This window comes from Doryrhamphus excisus, chromosome 2 (assembly GCF_030265055.1).
Source record: "Doryrhamphus excisus isolate RoL2022-K1 chromosome 2, RoL_Dexc_1.0, whole genome shotgun sequence".
Classification (NCBI taxonomy): Eukaryota; Metazoa; Chordata; class Actinopteri; order Syngnathiformes; family Syngnathidae; genus Doryrhamphus; species Doryrhamphus excisus.
Genome location: NC_080467.1, coordinates 30,872,373 through 30,897,249, shown reverse-complemented (window position 1 = coordinate 30,897,249; position 24,877 = coordinate 30,872,373). Strand labels below are relative to the sequence as shown.

Here is a 24,877-nt window from a genome sequence, read left to right as displayed (position 1 = left end):
AAGTTGGAAAAAAATACCAAAGAAATAGGAAAAATAATAATAGTAATTATTATTATTATTATTATTATTATTATTATTATTATTATTATTATTATTATTATTATTATTATTATTATTATTATTATTATTATTATTATTATTATTATTATTATTATTATTATTATTATTATTGTTGTTGTTGTTGTTATTATTATTATAACCGATGCTTATTTAATAGGTATTCATAGCCAACTATCATGGAAATAAAGTTGGAAAAAAAATACCAAAGAAATAGGAATAATAATAATAATAATAATAATAATAATAATAATAATAATAATAATAATAATAATAATAATAATAATAATAATAATAATAATAATAATAATAATAATAATAATAATTATTATTATTATTATTATTATTAATAATAATTATTAATAATAATAATAATAATAATAATAATTATTATTATTATTATTATTATTATTATTATTATTATTATTATTATTATTATTATTATTATTATTATTATTATTATTATTATTATTATTATTATTATTATTATAAAATAATAATAATAATAATAATTATTATTATTATTATTATTATTGTTATTGTTGTTGTTGTTGTTGTTGTTATAACCGATGCTTATTTATTCCATAACCAACTATGATGGAAATAAAGTTGGAAAAAAATACCAAAAAATAGGAAAAATAATTATTATTATTATAAATATTATAATTACTAATTAATTATATTACTAATTATTATTCATTCATTCATTTTCTACCGCTTTTTCTCATGAGGGTCACGGGGAGTGCTGGAGCCTATAATTATTATAATTATTATAATTATTATAATTATTATAATTATTATAATTATTATAATTATTATAATTATTATAATTATTATAATTATTTATTATAATTATTATAATTATTTATTATAATTATTATAATTATTTTTTATAATTATAATAATTATTATTCATTCATTCATTCATTTTCTACCGTTTTTTCCTCACGAGGGCCGCGGGGGTGCTGGAGCCTATCCCAGCTGTTTTCGGGCGAGAGGTGGGGTACACCCTGGACTGGTGGCCAGCCAATCACAGGGCACATATAGACAAACTATAATAATAATATTTATTATTATTATTATTATTATATATAATTTATTATAAATTTTTATAACCTCAGGTCAGAGGTTAAACCATGTAGCGTTCTTAGTTTTTTTTTTCTATTTTTTTTTGTATTTTTTTCCAACTTTATTTCCATGATAGTTGGATTTTATGACCATAAAACCAAAAATTACACTTTTTTTGTTTCTTTCACATAATATTCAAATGGCCCCCAGGCTGCACTTTGGACACCCCCACCAAGGTAGCACATACTGAATTGTGATGCTACGTCCTGTTACGTTCCTGCTCAGTAGTAATCCATAGGAGCACACAAGAGATCCATAACTTAAGTGTTAAACTTAACTTAAGTAATTAATAATAATAGTAATAATTAAGTAATTATGTTGCGTATGACTAAAGAACGAAGTACTCCATACTGGATAACCCGGGGGGGGGGCACCGCAGGAAGCTTTTCCCGACTAAAAGCAAACGTCTGTGTGACCTGGTCGACATCGCCCGGGGGGGGCTGGGGGCTGAGAGGAAGAGGATGAGAGACGAAGGGATGGAGAGTGAGATACATTTATATGATGTGATTAAAGAGGGTGGGGGAGGGGGGGGGGGGGCGTTGGGTGGTGATGGACAGCACAAAGTCGCAAGAGTGGAGCGGCGACTCCATATTCTCTAATTGACCCCGCTTAGGATCCACGCAAGCCCCCCCCCCAACCCCCCCTCGCTCACAAAGAAGGACTAATTGCTGAAGCTGATTGACTCCTGATAGAATTACGACTGTCACTGAAGGTCATCCGGTCTCACGTTCATCTTCCATCTCGGAGACGCCCGCTTCTTTCCGTACGTCGCTTTAACGAGCTCGCCTTTGTCAGCCGCCAGATCTCGGATAAGCCGAAGACACACTTCCTGTGTGTGTACCCGTGTGTGTGTATGTACCTTGGATCGATACTTGTAAGCGTGAACAACCCTTCTCTCATCCTAAAGTGGACCTGGCACACTTACAGGAGACAGGAAGTGGACCTGGCAGACCCACGTAGTGCTTGTAATGGTGTTTTCATGGTGAGCTTAGGTATCTAACGAGGGACTCAGAGGTCCTGTTTTTTGTATGTTAATGATGCAGGTTGCTGTGCCCCCCCCACGACGCTATCACTAGCCATTGAATGGACTGCACTGTATTAGTTGGCCAAGTGGACGCCATAAACACTTCCTGTCCCTCGCTTTTAACGTGTACCATGCAGGAAATTGGTACCTAACCATGAGGAGAAGATGATGTCATCCTGATGTCCTCATCACCTTCAGCCTTTACTGGGGATGGAGACTCAGGGAAGGGTGGACGTAATAATAATAATAAAAATAATAATGTATTGAGGGGCTGCACGGCGTAATAATAATAATAATAATAATAATAATAATAATAATAATAATAATAATAATAATAATAATAATGATGGATTGACGGGCTGCACGGTGGTCGAGTTGGTTAGCGCAGACACCTCACAGCTAGGAGACTCGAGTTCAATACCACCCTCAGCCATCTCTGTGTGGAGTTTGCATGTTCTGGGAATGGTTGAATAATAATAATAGTTGTTATTGCTATTATAATTATTATTTTTATAATATTTATAATATATTATTATTTTTATGATTATTATTATAATAATGATAATTTTATTATTATTATTATTATTATTTTACTTATTATTATTAAAAATATTAATTAATAATATTATTAATATTAATATACAAAATTAATAATAATAATAATAACAATGATGGATTGACGGGCTGCACGGCGTTAAGTGGTTAGCGCGCAGACCTCACAGCTAGGAGACCCGAGTTCAATACCACCCTCGACCATCTCTGTGTGGAGTTTGCATGTTTTGGGAATGGTTGAATAATAATGATTATTATTATTACTATTATAATTATAACTTTTATAATATTTATAACATATTATTATTTTTCTAATCATAATAATAATCATGATAATTATTATAATTATATTAATAATTATTATTAATAATAATATTAGTATACAAAATCAATAATAATAATAACAACAATAATAATACTAATAATAATAATAATGGATTGACGGGCTGCACGGCGTAATAATAATAATAATAATAATAATAATGATAATGATGGATTGAGGGGCTGCACGGTGTTAAAGTGGTTAGCGCGAAGATCTCCCAGCTAGGAGACCCGAGTTCAATACCACCCTCGGCCATCTCTGTGTGGCGTTTGCATGTTCTGGGAATGGTTGAATAATAGTTATTATTACTATTAGAATTATTATTTTTATAATATTTATAATTTATTATTATTTCCATGATAATATTATTATTTTTCTTTATAATAATTATAATTGTTATTATTAATAATGATGATAATACATATTATCAATAATAATATTCTTAATATTAATACACAAAATTATTATTATTATTATTATTAATAATAATAATAATAACAATGATGGATTGAGGGGCTGCACAGCATTCCAGTGGTTAGCGCACAGACCACCATAAGTGAAAGAAAACGAATGAATAGACGTAATATGGCTCCATTGTGGTCCAGATGCTAGCATGTTGGCCGTACAGTCAGGAGATCTGGAAGATCTGGGTTCGAATTAGGTTTTCTTCCGGTACTCCGGCTTCCTCCCACATCCTCCCATTCCAAAATTGGAATGGGATCTATGGGTATGAAAGTTAACTAGGCTCGGTTTTGGTCTGGGTACCAGTTCATGTTGTCAAATGGGATGGACTCCAGCTCCCTGTGACCCCTGAAGAGAATACGCGGTCTCACAAATGGATGCCGGGATGTCGAATATTTGCACACATAACCTTGAGTGCGGCGTTCCGATGGATTGCGTCCGTACTTCTGGGAATGTGTTGTTGTGTGTATTTTAATGGCTGTGCAGAAAGCGGAACGCACAGGTGAAGGACGTTGGACGCTTTAGTAACAAAGGAACGGTTCCAAGAGAGTTCTTCAGAAGTGGGAGGACCCGTGGGGGTGGGGACGGGGGGGGGGGGGGCGGTCCAACAGTCACCATCGCCGCCAATCACCATCAGAGGAGCGGTTAAGGGGTTTCTGTTTTCAAACTCGCCTCCGGGAACGCCTCATTGCGACACCATCGCAAACTTTCTGACAGCTTTTGAAGTTCGGACTCTACTCCTGCAGGTTAGGGTCATGCCACCCGGGGGGGGTGGGGCGATGGGGTCCACCTCAAAGTCTCTAAAGTCATAAAAAGTGGAGGTATATCTGACGTTTGTTTTCAGCTGTTACCCTTTGGAAACAGCGAGCGGAAAGTGTGAGGTAAATAGTAAAGAAGTAATTGTACACAAGGGGCTGTGTGTATATTTGTGTGTGTATATTTGTGTGTATGTGTGTGTGTGTCGGGCATGTGGCAGTGTGCAGCGGTGTGTTGAACGTGCGCGCCGCAGTGTTGGCACAGGTGTCAAGAAAGTCTGTAATTAGCAAACAAATAAACAAACAAACGAGTGAGCGGGGGAAGGAGGAGAGAGGCCACGGGAGGAATCACATGACTAAAAGTCAGAAAGGCGTGACGACGAGCGCGCACATCACAGACGCACAATCTTGTCCCGGTAACCACAACATGGAATGTCAAGTCAGACCAAAGCTTTGCGGTCTTGTTATTGAATGTTTCGACCTGAAAACAACTCCAATGTTCAAATCCTGAAACATTCCCGTTTGGTGTTAGAACTTTTTTTTAGGTCTCAAACGTTGTGCTAAATCCAGGGGCCATTCGGAGACCGTAGGCAAGATCTTTTCATGCATGCATTGGTTCTGTATTGATGCATGCATACTACACTACCGCTCCAAAGTTTGGGATGACTTGGGAATTTTTTTGTCGAGTCTGAGATATGGCTTTTTCTTGGCAGTCCTGCCATCGTTTTTCTGTCCTTGTTAGACACGGACACTGGTGTTTGACGGCTACTATTTAGTGCAGCTGCCAGGTGATGACCTGTCTTAAACTACACACTCTCAGATATTTGTGCGGCGTTTTTCTGTCCTTGTTAGACCCACTTTGTGCTGCTCTCTGAAGGGAGTAGTTAAGTTTTAGTTTAGATTTTTAAATGGGTTTATTAATCATCTATTAGCCTTATAAAATGATGAACTTGGATTAGCAGCCATACCAGGAGATTGATGCAGAGGACTGACAGTTGTTGATAGTAGGCCTCTATGCAAAAATGTACATCCTTCTTTCAAAATCATATCATTCATTTTAATTGTTTGGGAAATGGATAAAAATGTTTGTGAAATACATGAAAATGTGTTTTTCTTTGGAAAACACTGTCTTCTTGTACAGTTGTGCGGCGTTTTTCTGTCCTTGTTAGGCCCAGTTTGTTATGAGATTTTTGTTTTAGTTTAGATTTTTAAATGGGTTTATTAATATTCTATCAACTTGTCCTGGCTGGCAAGACCCACTGGTGGAGGGGAATGTGTTGGCCATCATGCCAACAGCAGTGTAGTTAAGATCCTAATTAGAGATGCGTAATATTTTTTTCAAAGCGATTATCATGACTTTACTACGACTACAAAGGGCCGAAAAATTATCATAATAGGTCCCCTTTAATAAATGAGTTTGTACATGCTGTGTTTTTGTAACACGATCACTAAATAACCCGGCTATTAGCCAAAGCTGGATACAGGCTTACACAGTGGTGCACACACTGGTTTGAGAAGGTGCACTCTCATGAGGATTACACAGAAAATGCATGACAAATTAAACAATTCATCGCTTTCTCTTTTAATGTGTGTTGCACGGGAATTCGGAGCAGAGTTACGATGCATACCAACAAAAATAAGTGCGGCTTATTCCCGACCTTGGAAGACGTTTGCCCGGGATCTTGTTTAAACGTGTGATAAAAGAGAGCGATAAAAGCGTATTTGTGTAAAGTCGGGATAAGGAAAAAAAACAAAGGTTGAACTTTGGTGTCCAGTCAGGAAATCCCAGTGTTGACATAACGTCCAACCAGGAGCATCCAGCTGTTTTTCCGGTAAAGGGAAAACAAGAGCACCTGAGCTTGTATTGCAGGTTTCCATGACAACGAGCTGTTGGTTATTTACCTTTCGTTGGTTTCCTCCTGCCTTTTGTTTTAGCGACTTCCTGTTTTACCGTCCGTCAAGAACCTGCAGCAGGTGGAACGGCACCTTCAAATTCGGACGTTTGTTATCTTTGGAGCACAGAGGCTGACAAAAGCGCAGCAGGTCGGCCTCGGCTGTGTGTGTGTGTGTGTGTGTGAAGATGTGTGTGTGTGTGTGAGTCCTGCCTGCATGCTCACAAATGATAAGTCGGCGCCGGAGCAAAATAAAAACATCAAACGTGGAGTCAAAGCAGCCCAAAGGAGGATTGTTCTGGAAATAACCTCAAAGCGACTCCGGAGCGCCGCCGCACTGCCCCGCCCACCCTGACCGCCCACTCCAAGTGGGTCAGCGAGGTTGGCGCAAACTAATAGCACATCATTTTTAATTGCCCCTGCATGCAACTCCCTGACTGATGCCATCAGCGCTAATTAGTCAGCGACAGCATTATCAAGTTGCGGTCCTGTTGGCCGGCCGCTCCTTAACTCTGCTGCCAAATTGAACTTCTGTCAACTAACGAGCATGCGGAGGCGCCAATTAAAGAAGCCGGGGTTTGCTCGTGCTATACTTCAGCGAGGAACCATGTGAACGCTCGGCTCTGCTCTCCTCCCACGTCCTCCTGGTGACATCTGGAAACTTCTTTGGACTCATTTTTTGGGAAATATCTCGTAAACAGGGTAGCACGTTCAGGAGAGTTTGCATGTTTTTCTTCAGGTACAAAAACTTGACTCTTAAATTGTCCGTAGGTGTGAATATAAATCAGGACGGCCTTTACTTGGGGAGAACAAGGAGGTGGATGAAGAAAAACTCCAAACTGGGCTTCTAAGCGGGAGTGCAGGAAGAAAACCTTGGCAACATAGCACAAATAAGCATACTTTCCAAGGTAAGAACTATAAGAGTAATTATGTTATTATATAAACATGGATGTCTTTAACAATATAGTGTGCAGACTTCTAGTCCGGAATCTCCATTGGAATTTTGGGCCTTTACTCGAGGAGAACAAGGAGTTGGATGAAGGAAAAGTCTAAACTGGGCTTCTAAGCGGGAGTGCAGGAAGAAAACCTTGGCAACATAGCACAAATAAGCATACTTTCCAAAGTAAGAACTATAAGAGTAATTATGTTATTATATAAAGATGGATATCTTTAACAATATAGTGTGCACACTTCTAGTCTGGAATCTCCATTGGAACATTGGGCCTTTACTCGGGGAGAACAAGTAGGTGGATGAAGGAAAAACTCCAAATTGAGCTTCTAATCGGGAGTGCAGGAAGAAAACCTTGGCAACATAGCACAAATAAGCATACTTTCCAAGGTAAGAACTATAAGAGTAATTATGTTATTATATAAAGATGGATATCTTTAACAATATAGTGTGCACACTTCTAGTGTGGAATCTCCATTGGAATTTTGGGCCTTTACTCGAGGAGAACAAGGAAGTGGATGAAGGGAAAAAAACTCAAAATTGGGCTTCTAAGCGGGAGTGCAGGAAGAAAACCTTGGCAACATAGCACAAATAAGCACACTTTCCAAGGTAAGAACTATAAGAGTAATTATGTTATTATATAAAGATGGATATCTTTAACAATATAGTGTGCACACTTCTAGTCCGGAATCTGCATTGGAACATGTCTGCATGCGGTTCGGATCTTCTCAAGCTTGGTCTGGATGTGAGTGAACGGTCTAAGTAGCTGGGATACCCGTGACCCTGATTAAAGTGAGCACGATCGAAAATGGACGCAACCTCTTCCCCTCACTGACACACAGATAGTTAATGAGATGACTTCCTGAAGCCCCACCCCTTTTCTTCTTCTGCGGTAGCTCCTTTCCTCATGGCGTTGCGTTATCATGACGGAGTACACCACAGTGACCCCAGCTCCCGTGTTGGGGCTTTAAAAACTGCAGGAAAACACATGACTTCATCCATAAAATCATCCCCGGCTCGTCTCGGTCGCAGCCATTAGCTGTAATTCAGCTCTCAGCTTCCCATCACGCCACTCAGTAACTGTACTTCCTGCCTGGCGGCTCATGGCTAAAACAAACACTCCACGAAAAAATGTTCTGGAAGAGAGTGTGGCTGTCAGTGGGAAGCATAGTGCATGATGCATGTGGCTGGGAGGAGCGTGCGCATAGCACACGGGGACTATAAATAATAAAGGGACAGCTTCAAATGTTGTCTTTTGCGAGGTAGTGCTTAATCAATGCTAACAGGAAGTGTCAAGGGACCACATCGCTCTGATGGAGAAGGATGAACATCCAGCAACGAGCTTCAATCTTCTCTTTGGAGGCCACAACCACCCGTGGGAGAAGAATAAGAAGATCTTATAACTTGTATTATTCACCTTTCCAAAGAAAAACACAATTTTCATGCATTTCTCGAACATTTTTTTCCATTTCACAAAATCCAAGTTCATCATTTTATAAGGCTAATAGATGATTAGAAAAGCCATCTAAAAATCTAAACTAAAACTAAAATCTCTTACCATGCTGTTAACTACTCCCTTCAGAGAGCAGCACAAACTGGGTCTAACAAGGACACAAAAACGCTGCACAAATATCTGAGAGTGTGTTTTCCAAAGAAAAACACATTTTCATGTATTTTACAAAAAAAAATTCCATTTCACAAACATTTTTATCCATTTGACAAACAATGAAAATGAATGATATGATTTTCAAAGAAGGATGTACATTTTTGCATAGAGGCCTACTATCAACAACTGTCAGTCCTCTGCATCAATCTCCTGGTATGGCTGCTAATCCAAGTTCATCATTTTATAAGGCTAATAGATTATTAATAAACCCATTTAAAAATCTAAACTAAAACTAAAATCTCTTACCATGCTGTTAACTACTCCCTTCAGAGAGCAGCACAAACTGGGTCTAACAAGGACAGAAAAACGCTGCACAAATATCTGAGAGTGTGTAGTTTAAGACAAAGATGCCTCATATGTCGTCATATAGGCTGCGGGCTGCACTTTGGACACCCCGATGTAGCGTCTTCTCTTTGACTGCTTCATGTTTCTTTACAAGTCAGATAAAGACAGGAAGTAATAAAGCAACATCAAATCAAGTGTGGAAGAGATGAAAAAACATCAACAACGTGTCCTTGTGATTGTGACGGCTTCCGCGTGTTGACGGCAGTCACAATGAAGCTAAATTCATTAAGGAATAAATTGAAACCACAAAAAAAAAAAATATGTGATTATCTTTGACTTTGGAACGACCTTCATCAGAGCTGGCTCATCGTCAAAATATATCACTTTGAATCTTCGACGCAGTAAAAGGCAATAAATGTTTGTAGGATGGCGAGCTCAGCTGGCGTTCGTTTCAGCGTCGGTTTTGACATGAGGCACATATGTTGGTGTGTATCCGTGACCTGGGGGGGGGGGGGGGGGGGGGGTCGGGGAAGGTGGGGGGGTTAGACTGCAATCATCCTCATGACTTCCCGTGTAGGCCCGCGGCCCACCACTAGATAATATACCCCCCCTCCACACCACACCCCCCCCTTGGTCCAGACTTGTCAGAGCAGATTCTCATCAAATTACCGCTGTCCTGCATGGGGGTAATTGCTTGCCAAAGCCATTCCACTGATGCAGATTTAAGGGCTCGCCTGTGATGGAGATGATGCCAAATTGACTTTGAGATTGTGAGATGTCCCATCATGGTGGACCTCGCCTCTTAAGAAGAAGAAATGAAATAAGCGTTTGTGCTCAGAATGCTGATTGGCCGCCGAGCTGGCCTCTCACCAAGGAGACAGTCGCTGATGTCACAAAGCCTCCTCGTCTTTACGTGCTTTTGTAGCCGTTCGTTGGGCGGGGCTAATGACCGTGCTCCGCCACGGCTCGCTCGTGATAATGAGCGGGAAACGTTGTCCTTCTCTATCACAGACATCGCTGATGTTGATGTCACCTGACGGCTCTGAACAGTTGGTAGACATGCGAGACCTCAGCAGGGGGTGCACGGTTAGGAATGGAATATTTTCCCTGTGCTTTGAACAAGATGTGTTGAAGGTTTGCTGATAGAAATGATGTATAAGGGTATAGGATATTTTGCCTCTGCTTTGAACAAAGCATGTTGGATGTTGATAGCAGAGGGAACATATTCCATCCCAACAGTAATGTCACGTTACTATGCCTTCATGTCTATATCAACCATCTGGATGCGGCCTCAGAAAGAGTTGTGGTTGTGCACTCTGGGGACATGTGAGACCTCAGCAGGGGGTGCACGGTTAGGAATGGAATATTTTCCCTGTGTTTTCAACAAGACGTGTTGAAGGTTTGCTAATAGAAATGAGGTATAAGGAATGGAATATTTTCCCTCTGCTTTGAACAAAGCATGGTGGATGTTGTTAGCAGAGGGTACATATTCCATGCCAACAGTAATGTCGCATTGCTATGCCCTCATGTCTATATCAACCATCTGGATGTGGCCTCAGCTGCCATTGTTCACTATGGACACAACAAAGCATGTTGGATGTTGATAGCAGAGGGAACATATTCCATGCCAACAGTAATGTCGCGTTATTATGCCTTCATGTCTATATTGACCATCTGGATGCGGCCTCAGCTGCCATTGTTCACTACGGACACACGAATAGCGAGTCCAAAAGAGTTGTGGTTGTGCACTCTGGGGACATGTGAGACCTCAGCAGGGGATGCACAATTAGGAATGGAATATTTTCCCTGTTTTCAACAAGACGTGTTGAAGGCTTGCTGATAGAAATGATGTATAAGGGTATGGGATATTTTCCCTCTGCTTTGAACAAAGCATGTTGGGTGTTGATAGCAGAGGGAACATATTCCATGCCAAATGTTGCATTGCTATGCCCTCATGTCTATATCAAACATCTGGATGCGGCCTCAGCTGCCATTGTTCACTACGGACACTCAAATAGCGAGTTGTGCGGCAAAAAAAAGACAAATTCTTTGAAATAGTTGATGGTTTTTCACAAAAATAACCTTCCCTGGTCACTAATTACATTGATATAAGAAAGTAATAATTATCGATAACATTTCTTTCTGTAATTGATGTGTATTGATGCGTAAGACGTGGATGTTTTGTTGAGAGAGTTTAGTACATACTGACCTACATTCGAATGCTTCTAGCATCTTGAGTGTACAAAATGTATCAAAGTTCATTTTTATGTATGCAACACCCCATTGCAAAAAAGTTTGGACAGCTCTGGAAAGAACTCTGAATAAAAGTCAAGAACCCCAGCGACATAAAGTACCAACATAAAAATAATTGAGTTAAACAACAAAAGACGGCAGCCAAACAAAGTCAGAAAATAGCAAAAAATAGATTCCGACAATAGATTGCCGACTGAAGAACATACTCGTGTTCCTGTTTCCTGGAAAAAAAAAAAAAAAAAAAAAACCTCCAATATCAGAAGCGGATTCGTTGAAATGAAACCCATGTTTGCTCCGACAGAAAGGAGATGAGCTCGGTAACCTCGGTCAAACTTCCCACAAGGCTGCCGTGCCGACGTTTGAAAGGCTAATAAAATATTTTGTCCTCCCGCTGGCCCTGCCTTCCGTGCCTTTGTCACCTCACTTCCTGCTCCTTCACGGCAAACGCTCACCGAACGCCACGGTGGGACTTAACAAGCCCGCCAAATAATTAAAATTCAAGCAAATGATGAAAGACTTGCAGCAAAGTGTCCTTGAAGGGTCGACGGGGCTCGGGAAGAAGAGAAAAGGTTTTTTTTTTTTTTTTCCTCATCACAGAGAATAATGTTAAGCCGCTGCTCCCGGCTTAAGGGCCTCTTAAATTGGAAAGGCACCGGCCTATAGAGACATGTACCTGTCAAACACGCCCCCGCCCCCCTGCTCCCGTTCCCGCCGCTCTCACGCACGCCGTTGTCATGTTCAACTCTCGGATGGAATTCCGCTCAGACGCCAGATGATGGTTGGGGTTTGCCTACTGGCGGTGGCTTTTAGAGCTGCGAGGAACACCGGTCTGCAGGACCACCAAGATGCCTACCCCTCCATCTGGTACTTTTACAATCAGTAAATGTTACATTTGTTCACTTCCTGCTTTCCTAATATAATTTAAGTTTTTTATTTTTTTTAAACTTTATTTTGTTATTTTTTTAATTTAATTTATTTATCTTTATTTTATATTTATTATTATTATTTATATATTTATTTTTGTATTTATTATATATATTTTTTTTTTTGTTGTTTTTTTTTGTCACGTATAAGTAGGAGGTGATATGACCATATGACCATTGTTTGTGAGATGGAAAAAAAATTGTGAAATGCATGAAAATGTGTTTTTCTTTGGAAAACAAAGACTGTTTTGGTGTGGCTGCCCCCCCCCCCCCCCCCCCCCACACACACACACACCCCTTATCCATCTTGCACTTCTAAAGGACCTGGGATAATTTTACTCATTTTCTAAGGATCAGAAGGACCCGTTAGTTTTGTAATGTCACCGGGATAACTTCAAAATAAACCTCTTTTATATCACTAAAGACTTTTTGGTGACACTCCTTTCAAAATAAGAGTTTTAAAAATGAAAAAAGGCAAGGCCATGAAAGCGTGGCCAAGTGTATGTTGACGCACAACCACTGTTGAAATGCATTTAGATTTCACAAACTTTCATCAGAGTAGGAAACAAATGAAAAATGTTAGGAATGGAATATGTTACCTCTGCTTTGAGCAAGACGTGTTGAAGGCTAGTTGACAGCAGAAACATGAAACATGTAACAACTGATACAGGCTGATAGCGTTTGCATACCTATTCACTATAATGTGTGCTGGAGATGGAGGTGGGGGCGTGGGCTGGGGGGGGCGGGTGGAGGTCCAGTTGGGGTCACAAGACGATAAGTGCAAATTGAGCCTTTTAAATGTAAATGTAATCACACAAGAAGTGTCCTTTGAGGGCGCCGCAGCATCCTTACCTTCATACCGGACGCCGTCCATCACAGCTCAATGGCTCGGAGAGCGACTGGCGAGATGTTTATGGCTCACCGAAGAACGCCCCGCCCCCTCATCTGCCAGAGGACGAGACAACGGGACCCGAATCAAACTTGAGCATGAATGACCCTGATTGGCTTTTTAAAGACTTTAAAGCAGGGGTGGGCAAACTACGGCCCGGGGGCCACATCTGGCACGCTAGGTGTTTGAATACGGCCCGCCTGTTCTTTCCAAAGTATTTCATTTAAACTCAACATACAACTTGGCATCATGGCTTAAGCCAACATTTTCATGGTTTAGGTAGCTGCAATTTTATTATCACCCGAAGACAGCTGGGATAGGCTCCAGCACCCCCCCCCCCCGACCCTTGTGAGGAAAAGTGGTAGAAAATGAATGAATGAATGAATAATGTGATTGGCTTGCGACCATTTCAGGGTGTACCCGCCTCTCGCCCAAAGACAGCTGGGATAGGCTCCAGCACCCCCTGCGACCCTTGTGAGGATAAGCGGTAGAAAATGAATAAATAATAATAACTATCATCATCATCATAATCATAATAATAATACTGTGATTGGCTGGCGACCAGTCCAGGGTGTACTGGCCTCTCGCCCGAAGACAGCTGGGATAGGCTCCAGCACCCCCTGCAACCTTCATGAGGATGAGCGGTAGAAAATGAATGTATAATAATAATAATAATCTAAAATAAAATAATAATCTAAAATAAAATAATAATAAAAATAAAATAATAAAAAATAAAATAATAAAAAATAAATAATAATATAAACAAATAACAAATAATATAAAATAAAAATATATTTATTATTATTATAAATTTATAACGCACTTTACATCAAATAAATGATCTCAAAGTGCACATATAGAAGATTGCATGATTTTACACATACAATAATTATATTTGACTGTTATTCAATATAGCGTCAGCCCCCCCCCCCCCCCCCCCCCCCCCAATTTTGTTAAATCAATGCGGCCCGCCAGTCAAAAAGTTTGCCCACCCCTGCTTTAAAGGAAAGGTGCACTTTTGGGGGGGATTTTATCCATCATCCACAATCCTAATGTGAGACCCGTAGACATGTCTTTCTCTATTCTGTGCATTCTAAAGATATCAAAATAGCTAAAACAAGACGTAATGGGACGCAGCTATTCCTACTCCAAGATGGCATCTGGTGGTTTGTCAGCAGCTTCACTGTTGGTTGGGACTTCATGAAGTTGGCGATGCTTTCTCGCCCCACCCCTTGTGGACACTGCCCCCCCGCGCTGTCCCTCGTGGTCTGTAAAACATCGTCGTGGCAACAGGAGTGCGGGTCGGGACGCTACACACTGTAGCAGGTGGTGCTGTCCTCATCCCCCCGGCTAAGTGGCGCCTTCGCCGCGCTTCCATTTTCATTTTTCCACGCTTGGGTGCCTTGACATTTAGTCGGGCGAAGTGGAGTCTTTTCAGGGCCTCTCTGGGGAGGGCGGCATTACTTTGTCCTGACAAAAAAAAAAAAGGGTGTCATGGAAGGAAGGTGATGTCAGGTCCGTCAGGTTGTTTATTGAATTTACGGCGCCATTATTTCGCCACTCAGCATGATTGTATTCATATTATATCCCATCCCGCCAAGGTCGCCGCCCGCATGGCACCCGCCTGGCGACCTTGCGCTCAGGGGCCCTTGTAGCCAGGAAGTGTGTATGGGGGGGGCAGACTTAACCAGAGACCGGGACCCTTCAGCTTTCAGCGTTGATGGACAGTGGCATAAAGCGTCAACTCAATGCCCCCATCGAGGTCACACGCCGTGTAATGGCGGCATTGATCAGCCGCGAGGACGCCGCTGCTGTGTTGTCGTTGGCCGTCCACCGCCGTGTCTTCAGGCTGGGGTCACGGCTTCTCTTTGACACGGCAGCCATGACACAGGAAGGGGCGGGTCCTGTCTCCATCATATAGAAGACATATGTGATGTTTACATGGAGCCTGACGGAACATTCTGGATGTGTCGCCTGTTTATCGACTTTACAGGCGACTTACCTTCACACAGACACGCAATGTACGGTGGATCCTGGCACATTCTTTTAAAACAAAACAAAAATCTTCACTTAGCATACCTGGCGGTTAGTTAATTGTGATTTTTACTTAAGCGTTGTTTGACGTTTTTATCAGTTACTGATTTTTTTTTTTGTATTTTATTTTACAATTCAATAAAAATATAATAATAAAGTTGCATAAACTCGACAAAAGTCACTAAATTACATATATTCATTAGGGATTACCAGTAAACAGTTAGTAAACAATACTAAAGCACGCAGTTTCCGTATTGTCACTTAATCACGTGAAGGCTTCTATCCAATCAGAATCCAGCTCTCTTCGTTGCCAGGTAAGCGTCATTGAAGTCCGGTTGAAGGGAGTATTTTATTTTACAATTCAATAAAAATATGTATATTTATATAAAGTCACTAAATTACATATATTCATTTGAGATTACTAGTAAACAATTTTCCACAAATACTAACGCATACAGTTTACTTCGTTTCACTTAATCACGTGAGGGCTTCTATCCAATCAGAATCCAGCTTTCTTCGTTGCCAGGTAAGCGTCATTGAAGTACGGTTGAGTTTCAAACAGATCGCAGCAAACTTGACAGACAGATGCAGCAACCAATCAGATTTTCCGTTGACACCCGGAAAGACGCAGTTTGATGACGTCATCTCTAATTTCGCCGGCTGCCGCTTCCGTACGAGCTAACTTTTATCTAACAGCACGATCTAAAATGCCTTTAAATGTTCTTAATGATAATAATCTTCTTCACAGGCGGAATCTCATCAAAGTTGTCACCAGAATTACAACAAAACGGCGTTACTTCGCATTCAAAAAGAGTCACCAGACACTTAAAAGGAGGATGGCTTCAGTGAGTACAATCAACTGTTTTCCTATTTTGTGTACTGTATGTTTGTTTTACATTTAATTGTGTTGTTTCTGCTTTCATACCTATTTCTTTATCTTTATATGGTATTGTTTTAATAATGTCATTTATAATAATGATGCCTTTACTTGTTATGCTGCCTTCCTGTTGCTAGGAATGTTAATTAAAATATATAGGACACAGAAGAAGGTATGGAATGCTAGGTACAAAACAACAATGGAGGTGATATTAATTATGAATGACAAGATTCACTTTTATTAAAGGTTTAAGAAGTCTGTGCAAAAAAATAAACATATATAAGAGCGTAATCTTGGTGTATTTTGTGTGCAGACACATTATCAAATGGTACCTATATAAAAGCAGCAGTTATTTAAAGCTTCTGGTGTAATTACGGCCCTCAGCCGAGACCCTCCACGCTCTCAGAGTTGTGCGGGGTCAATGCGGCGCAGCGGCGGATTCTTTTAGCAGGCACTCTGCTTTGTAATGGTGCGGGAAGCTAATGGATTTTTATGGAAGAGACGCACAACAGGCTGGAAGCTTCAAAGTGTTCTCCACAATGCAAGCCCCCCCTCCCCGCTAACGCCCCCCCCCCCCCCACCACCCTCTGTAAAAGACAATTATCGGTAGCAAAATGTCATCTCCATCTGTGTCCATTTGCGGTTCACATCACACGCTGGATAACATCTATGTTTGGTAATTAGCGGAATTAGCATTTTCCCCCCCCCGGTGGGGTCTCACCGTGATGTGTTCAAAGACTGGCTGATGTGTTGGGATTGATAACGCTGACGGAGATCTCCCTCTTGATGTTTGACACATCACACCATGATCAGGTTTAAGCAAGCTGGCTAAAAGCTTATGAAATATGTATATGTCTTTATTACATATTTTGGATATTACTCTTTAAAGAAGGGGTGTCCAAACCTTTCCTTGAGTTATTAAAGTACTTCGATTTATAAAAATATTTGAGGATTTACTTTTGAAGAATTTTAACTCAGCTGCACGGTGACCGAGTGGTTAGTGCGCTGACCTCACAGCTAGGAGACCCGAGTTCAATCCCATACTCGGCCATCTCTGTGTGGAGTACGAGTTCTCCGAGTACATATTTCAGTTTTTTTTCTTATTTAAGCTTTGTAATATTTTGACTTTATTCCTATATTTAAACTTTCAGTTTTCAGTTTTTCATTTAATATCTGAATTATTCGCTCCTCCAATTAGTTCCTTGTCTGTCTTATAAAATTATTATTTTATATAATTATTAAATAATTGTATATATTTTATATATAAAGATTTATTTTTATTTTTATTTATTTTTATTTATTTTTATTTATTTTTATTTATTTTTATTTATTTTTATTTATTTTTATTTTATAAATTAATAATATATAATTTATATAATTATAATTTCAAATTACCTGGGCTGCACGGTGGTTGGTGAGTAGTTAGCGCGCAGACCTCACAGCTAGGAGACCCGAGTTCAACCCCATCCCTCCCTGTGCCTGCGTGGGTTTTCTCCGGGTACTCCGGTTTTCCTCCCACATTCCAAAAACATGCTAGGTTAATTAGCAACTCCAAATTGTCCATAGGTATGAATGTGAGTGTGAATGGTTTGTTGTCTATATGTGCCCTGTGATTGGCTGGCCACCAGTCCAGTGTGTACCCCGCCTCTGGCCTGAAGACAGCTGGGATAGGCTCCAGCACCCCCGCATGAATGAATGAATGAATGAATTATAACTTGCTTACTGTATTTCACCCACAAAGAAGAGCGTGAAGATGGAAGAGAAAACGACAATGAAGACAAAAGAGAAGGAAAAAAAAACGAGAGAAAATGTTGAAAATGCATTTTTCAGTCTCAAGTTGAACACCGTGACGGCACAACCTACTGTAAAGTGGCACTTGGGTACCACGACAGCACTTCTTCCATGTTGCAGGATGGAGATAAAGACTGGAGACAAGGTAAAATTAACATAAGGTAAAATTAACATAAATTGACGTTAACGTTAATGCTTTTTCTTCACTAATATTGTCAAATTATGTAGCATAATCTACAAAAAGACAGTGCTGTGAGTTAAAATGATGCAAAATAAGTATACCACTTACTGTGGTATAGCACATTATATAGCACATAGTCATTACAGAAACTCAGACTTATAAAGAAATGTCTGTTACCACATAAACAATATGTGTCTTATTTACTATTTTGTTCTCTCTTAGTGTATGACGCTTAGGGTACTCGATATTTTGCCTTCATTCATGTAATATTACCGCTCTTTAAAAAAAAAATTGTTGTTTTTTTAAGTTTTCTTGTTTAATTAAATGTATTTATATGATGCCAAATCACAACAGTAGTTATCTCATGGCGCTTTATACATGAAGGCCACAAATGAAAACAAGGGTACCACCTGAAACCCCACAACTTTGACGAAGAAACCTTGGACAGAACCCAGACTCTGTGGGGCGGCCGTCTGTCTCGACCGACTGGATTTAAAAAAATAAAATAAAATACAAAAATAGAGTAGAGGTATGGTGATAAATCAAAACATTGTCATGATCCAAAGGCCAAAGTGTTTGTGGTTCCTGTTTAATTGAAACACTCCGTCGAAAAAAAAAAAATTAAATTAAAAAATTAAATTAAATATTATTCTCATAAAATAAAAAAATGCTATTTCTTCCCAATTATTGCTGTTGACTTGTATATGACTTTAATCATATTTTTTACTTAACCTCATATTTGACGTACGATTTTTTTAAATTGTTTTTTAGGTGTAAATTGTTGTTTATATCCTCAATATTTCAACTGTATGCAGCTGAAATTATGCTATTTTCCTTCATAATATTATTCTCATAAAATCACAACTTTTTCACATTAGATTAAAATTTTTTTCTCTTAAAAAAAACACTCAGTCGAAAAAAATAATAATGAAAAAATAAAAAAATATATTATTTTCATAAAATCAAAAAATGCTATTTCTTCCCAATTATTGCTGTGGACTTGTATATGACTTTAATCATATTTTTTACTTAACATCATATTTGACATACAATTTTTTAAATAGTTTTTTAGGTGTAAATTGTTGTTTATATCTTCAATATTTCAACTGTATGCCACTGAAATTATGCTATTTTCCTTCATAATATTATTCTCATAAAATCACAACTTTTTCACCTTAGATTCAAATTTTTTTTCTCTTAAAAAAAAACACTCAGTCGAAAAAAATAATAATGAAAATATAAAAAAATATATATATATTATTCTCATAAAATCAAAAAATGCTATTTCTTCCCAATTATTGCTGTTGACTTGTATATGACTTTAATCATATTTTTTACTTAACCTCATATTTGACGTACAATTTTTAAAATTGTTTTTTAGGTGTAAATTGTTGTTTATATCTTCAATATTTCAACTGTATGCCGCTGAAATTATGCTATTTTCCCTCATAATATTATTCTTATAAAATCACAACTTTTTCACATTAGATTAAATTTTTTTTCCTCTTAAAATGAGAACTTTTTCACAATAGATTACATTTTTTTTCCTCTTAAAATGAGAACTTTTTCACATTAGATTACATTTTTTTTCTCTTAAAAAAAGAAAAAGAAACAGTCTGTCGAAAAAAAAATAAAAAAATAAAATATTATTCTCATGAAATCAAAAAATGCTATTTCTTCCCAATTATTGCTGTGGACCTGTATATGACTTTAATCAAAAAAAAAAAAAAAAGAAACACTCCATCGACTGTGTGTCAAACTACTACTTCCCAGTTCCCTTGAATGCATCATAAACAGATGATGTTCACGGCATTGCCACTATCTTGGCCAATGGAAACCACCACGTTCGAATGTCAAAGTCAGAACGTTGTCCTTACCGTCTCGAAAAGAAATAACACTTCAAGCGCTCCAGCTCAGAAAACATGACTTCCTGTATAACGGCGTGCGACACACAAGACAGGCGAGACGTCGTCAAACGTCCTCGACGGCACAAAGGGGGTTACAGCGGGGTCACGACGGCGTCTGACGTTCTGACGGCCGCCAGACACGACGAGTCGGTCGGCCCCGACGAGTCACCTTCCGTCTTGCCACCACCGACTCCCGACATAACTTCCTGCCAGTGCGGATGTCGCTATGGCGATGTGCAGACAGCGACTGTCAGCCAAGGCGAAGGGAGGTCGACGCACAAAGGGAGACGGAGTCAATTAAAACTAATAGGAAACAAGAGGGCGCCCGGGGTCGTGTGTGTGTGTGTGTGTGTGTGTGTGTGTGTGTGTAGACCAATTACAGTATCAGAGCAACAGATGGTTGGTCTGAGTTTCACTTTCACCCTTTATTGGACCTTGTTTGGTCCTACAGTAGATGTGTTAAATGAGGCCTGCACACCTGAGGCAGTACAACTAAGTCAAACAATATATGATGACATCATTTTGTTCTAAAAAGTGAACAAAATAAACTGGAAGGCATAATATCCGACCTCATTACAAACGTTCCAAAGTTTGGGATGACTTGGGAATGTCTGAGATATGTCTGAGTCCTGCCATCGTTTTTCTGTCCTTGTTAGACACGGACACTGGTGTTTCACGGCTACTATTTAGTTACCTGTGAGGCGTCTTTGTCTTAAAGTACACACTCTCAGATATTTGTGTAGCGTTTTTGTGTCCTTGTTAGACCCAGTTTGTGCTGCTCTCTGAAGGGAGTAGTTAACAGCATGGTAAGATATTTTAGTTTTAGTTTAGTTTCTGCATATTCTAAATGACATCAATTCATTTTTTTCATGCATCCATCTCATTCCCGAGTTATCCGGGTCCGGGTTCCGGGGGCAACCATCTCAGTAGTATACTATGGATACTATGTATCCAACCCTAGCTGGAAAAAGTTTATCAGGTTTGAATTTGATTTTTTTTATCGCACCACTGAAGTCTTATGGCAACCGCCCCCCACCCCACTATGAAAAGCAAAGTTCTAGTACAGTAAACCTCGGATATATCAGGACTCGGATATATCGGAAATTCGCTCACAACGGACAGATAAAAAAAGAACCGATTTTTCTGTAATGCATTTCCAATAAAAATTCATTGCATATATCGGATTTTTTTTTATAACGGATTTCGCCTATTTCGGACAAAATCTCCAGTCCCGTTCCAATGCATTTCCATTAAATTTCCCTCGCATATATCGGATGGCCGCATCGTGGCGCTCCGATTCGTTGAATCGTGACAGGCCGCTATAAAACGTCGTTTGCAGCGTTGCCTGCGCGTCCAGGTACATTGGAAACATAGTCAAGGAAGTGCCTTTTTATAACGGATAAAATCCCATTTACGCATATACCGGATATAAATCCGATATATGCGTAAAACGGACATTTTCCGCTATACGCATATAACGGATTTCGCTTATATTGGACAAAACCAGTGGGAACAATTGAATCCGATATATCTGAGGTTTACTGTAGTTTAAAAGTCTTGGCGTACTAGTTTTTTCGGAAATTTGTCCTGCTAGCTTCCTGATTCTGGTGTCATTGCACAGACATGTTAGAAACTCTTTAATGAGGTACAACATTGTCACAGAGGCTGCACGGTGGTGGAGTGGTTACCACGCAGACCTCACAGCTAGGAGACCAGGGTTCAATTCCACCCTCGGTCATCTCTGTGTGGAGTTTGCATGGGTTTTCTCCGGGTACTCCGGTTTCCTCTCACATTCCAAACAAAAACATGCTAGGTTAATTAGCATTACTCCAAATTGTCCATATGTATGAATGTGAGTGTGAATGGTTTGTTGTCTATATGTGCCCTGTGATTGGCTGGCGATCCTTGTGAGGAAAAGCAGTAGAAAATGAATGAATGAATAATTGAACATTGTCACATATGACCTATGATCCGGATGTGGGATACCGGGGCCTCACCCTGGAGCCAGGCCCGGGGGAGGGGCTCGCAGGCAAGCGCCTGGTGGTCGGGCCTTCACCCGTGGAGCTCGGCCGGGCCCAGCCCGAAGAAGCCACACGGGATCTCCCCCTCGTAGACCCACCACCTACGGGGGCAAGCACAAGGGTCCGGTGCAATGTGTGTTGGGTGGCGGTCAAGGGCGGGTGCGTAGGCGACCTGGTCTTCGGCGGCCAAATCTGGTTCTTGGGACATGGAATGTCACTTCGCTGGTGGGGAAGGAACCTGAACACGAGAGGAGTCAGTTGAGGTGGCTCGGGCATCTAGTCCGGATGCCTCCCGGACGCCTCCCTGGGGAGGTGTTCCGGGCATGCCCAGCCGGGAAAAGGCCCCGGGGCAGACCTAGGACACGCTGGAGGGACTATGTCTCACAGCTGGCCTGGGAACGCCTTGGTGTCCTCCCGGTGGAGCTGGAGGAGGTGGCCGGGGACCGGGAAGTCTGGGCTTCCCTTCTAAGACTGCTGCCCCCGCGACCCGGACCCGGATAAGCGGAGGAAAATGGATGGATGGATGGATGGACCTATGATCCGTTCAGTTCACAAGAACAAAGAACTTTAGCAACTTCCTGCTCCTAACTATCCCATTTGCATCATCTTCCCGAATTCGGAAGAGTCTATGTGTTGTGTGATTATCGGCTGCATTTTTATTTATTTTCTTAAAGATTTGTTTTTGTTGTGGCTTCCATCCGGCCCTCCCCAGAGTGTTGTGCGTGTACCTGAGGAAGCGGCAGTTTTGTTTTTATTGAACCCGCAGGGGGAGAAGGTTTGTTAACAGCAGCAGTGAGGAGGAGCGCTTATTAGCCAGCACACGGCGAATAACAAAAGGTATGAATACAAATATTAGAGTGTGTCTGTGTGACGGCAGTAAAATATTCATGAAAGGTGCCGAGAACGTGGGAGGAAAGGATAAATTATTGATCTTGACTCGTGCGTCTGCTAGTTAAAGTGCCACCGGAAAGTTTTGGCAACTTCTTAATGAGTCTTGTTCTAAAGTGAAATCTGAGACTCAAGGTCACTCGTGTCGCGTGACGCTGAAGTGGGTTTTCGGAATATGTCGTCAAAAGTACAGTATGACAACATCCGGCCTTGAACCAGTCGTTAGCTTGAACTATTTTTGGTTTTTCAATTTTTTACGTTTACTTGAATTTTTGTCTTCCCGAATTGAATCTTTCCGAATGACCTCTCCAAAAACAACGGTATACATGGAAAGAAATTTTCCAATCTCTTGTCTACATGCCCGCGCATATAATCCAACAGAATAGTCAATAACCACGTTTACATGCACCTAAATATTCCGATTCCATTTGGGTTATTTGCTCAAAAAAAAAAAAAAAAATGTAACCTCATTCCGAAAGAAAACTGCCAATCCGAATGAATATATAATCGAATTACAACAGAAGAAGAAAAAAACCATGAAGAAGAACGCACCCTGACAACTTTCCGTTTGAGCGGGTACAAGATACCTCAATCAGATTGGGGAAAGGAATATTCCAACCCGGGGAATTCGATTATATATTCATTCGGATTGGCACTTTTTTTTGGAAATGAGTTGAAAATTATTTCCGTTTCAGCAAATAAACCGAATTCAATTGGAATATTTGGGTCTATGTATACGTGGCTAATGTCAGGAACACGATATTTTCTGGACTATAAGTCGCTCCGGAGTATAAGTCGCAGGAACGGCCAACTTATAAAAAAAAAGTGTGACTTCTAGTCCGGAAAATACGGTATATAAATTTACATATAAGTCGCTCTGGAGTATAAGTCGCAGGAACAGCCAACCTATGAAAAAAAGTATGACTTATAGTCCGGAAAATACGATATATATTCATTCGGATTGGCACTTTTCTTTGGGAATGAGGTTTAAACAAAGGTTATATTATTTCCGTTTCAGCGAATAAACCAAATTCAATCTGAATATTTGGGTCCATGTATACGTGGCTAATGTCAGGAACACGGTATTTTCTGGACTATAAGTCGCTCCGGAGTATAAGTCGCAGGAACGGCCAACCTATGAAAAAAAAGTGTGACTTATAGTCCGGAAAATACGGGAAATATTAATTCGGATTGGCACTTTTCTTTGGGAATGAGGTGAAAACAAAGGTTATATTCTGTCCGTTTCAGCAAATAAACAAAATTCAATTGGAATATTTGGGTACATGTATACGTGGATAATGTCAGGAACACGGTATTTTCTGGACTATAAGTCGTTCTGGAGTATAAGTCGCAGGAACGGCCAACCTATCAAAAAAGTGTGACTTTTAGTCCGGAAAATACGGTATATATTAATTCGGATTGGCATTTTTCTTTGGAAATGAGGTGTATACAAAGGTTATATTCTTTCCGTTGGAGCAAATAAACCGATTGCAATTGGATTATTTGGGTCCATGTATACGTGGATAATGTCAGGAACACGGTATTTTCTGGACTATAAGTCGCTCCGGAGTATAAGTCGCAGGAACGACCAACCTATAAAAAAAAAGTGTGACTTTTAGTCCGGAAAATACGGTATATATTAATTCGGATTGGCACTTTTCTTTGGGAATTTCAGAATTTCAGCAAATAAACCAATAAACAATTGGATTATTTGGGTCCATGTATACGTGGATAGTGTCAAACAGGGCAGATCTGGTATTGGGATCTTTGACCTCAGCTTCTTCAAGCTTCCAATGGGTGAAATATGACAGATACGGTTCATAAGAATTGATGCCAACCAAATAATTAAGTACAGTACAGATGCTTTCGTAAACATCCGTAAAAGACTTGGAATCTGACATAGTGACTATTTGACATTCGGAGCTCAACGCTCGTCCACCCCGCTCGCTGGGACTCGGCATCAAGTGGAGAGGCAGTCAGTCACCATTCCGCCGCGACATCCTCTTCATGCAAAATCACCT

General features: G+C 40.0%; 1 long non-coding RNA gene across 1 annotated transcript in view; it reads left to right on the top strand.

Moving 5' to 3' along the window:
• LOC131111471 (uncharacterized) overlaps positions 1 to 16,357 on the top strand; it is a 116,124-nt gene extending 99,767 nt beyond the window's left edge. The window contains exon 6 of the long non-coding RNA XR_009121194.1: positions 15,940 to 16,357. This is a non-coding gene — a long non-coding RNA (uncharacterized LOC131111471). The remainder of the gene's footprint in view (positions 1 to 15,939) is intronic.
• The last annotated feature ends 8,520 nt before the right edge of the window (positions 16,358 to 24,877 follow it).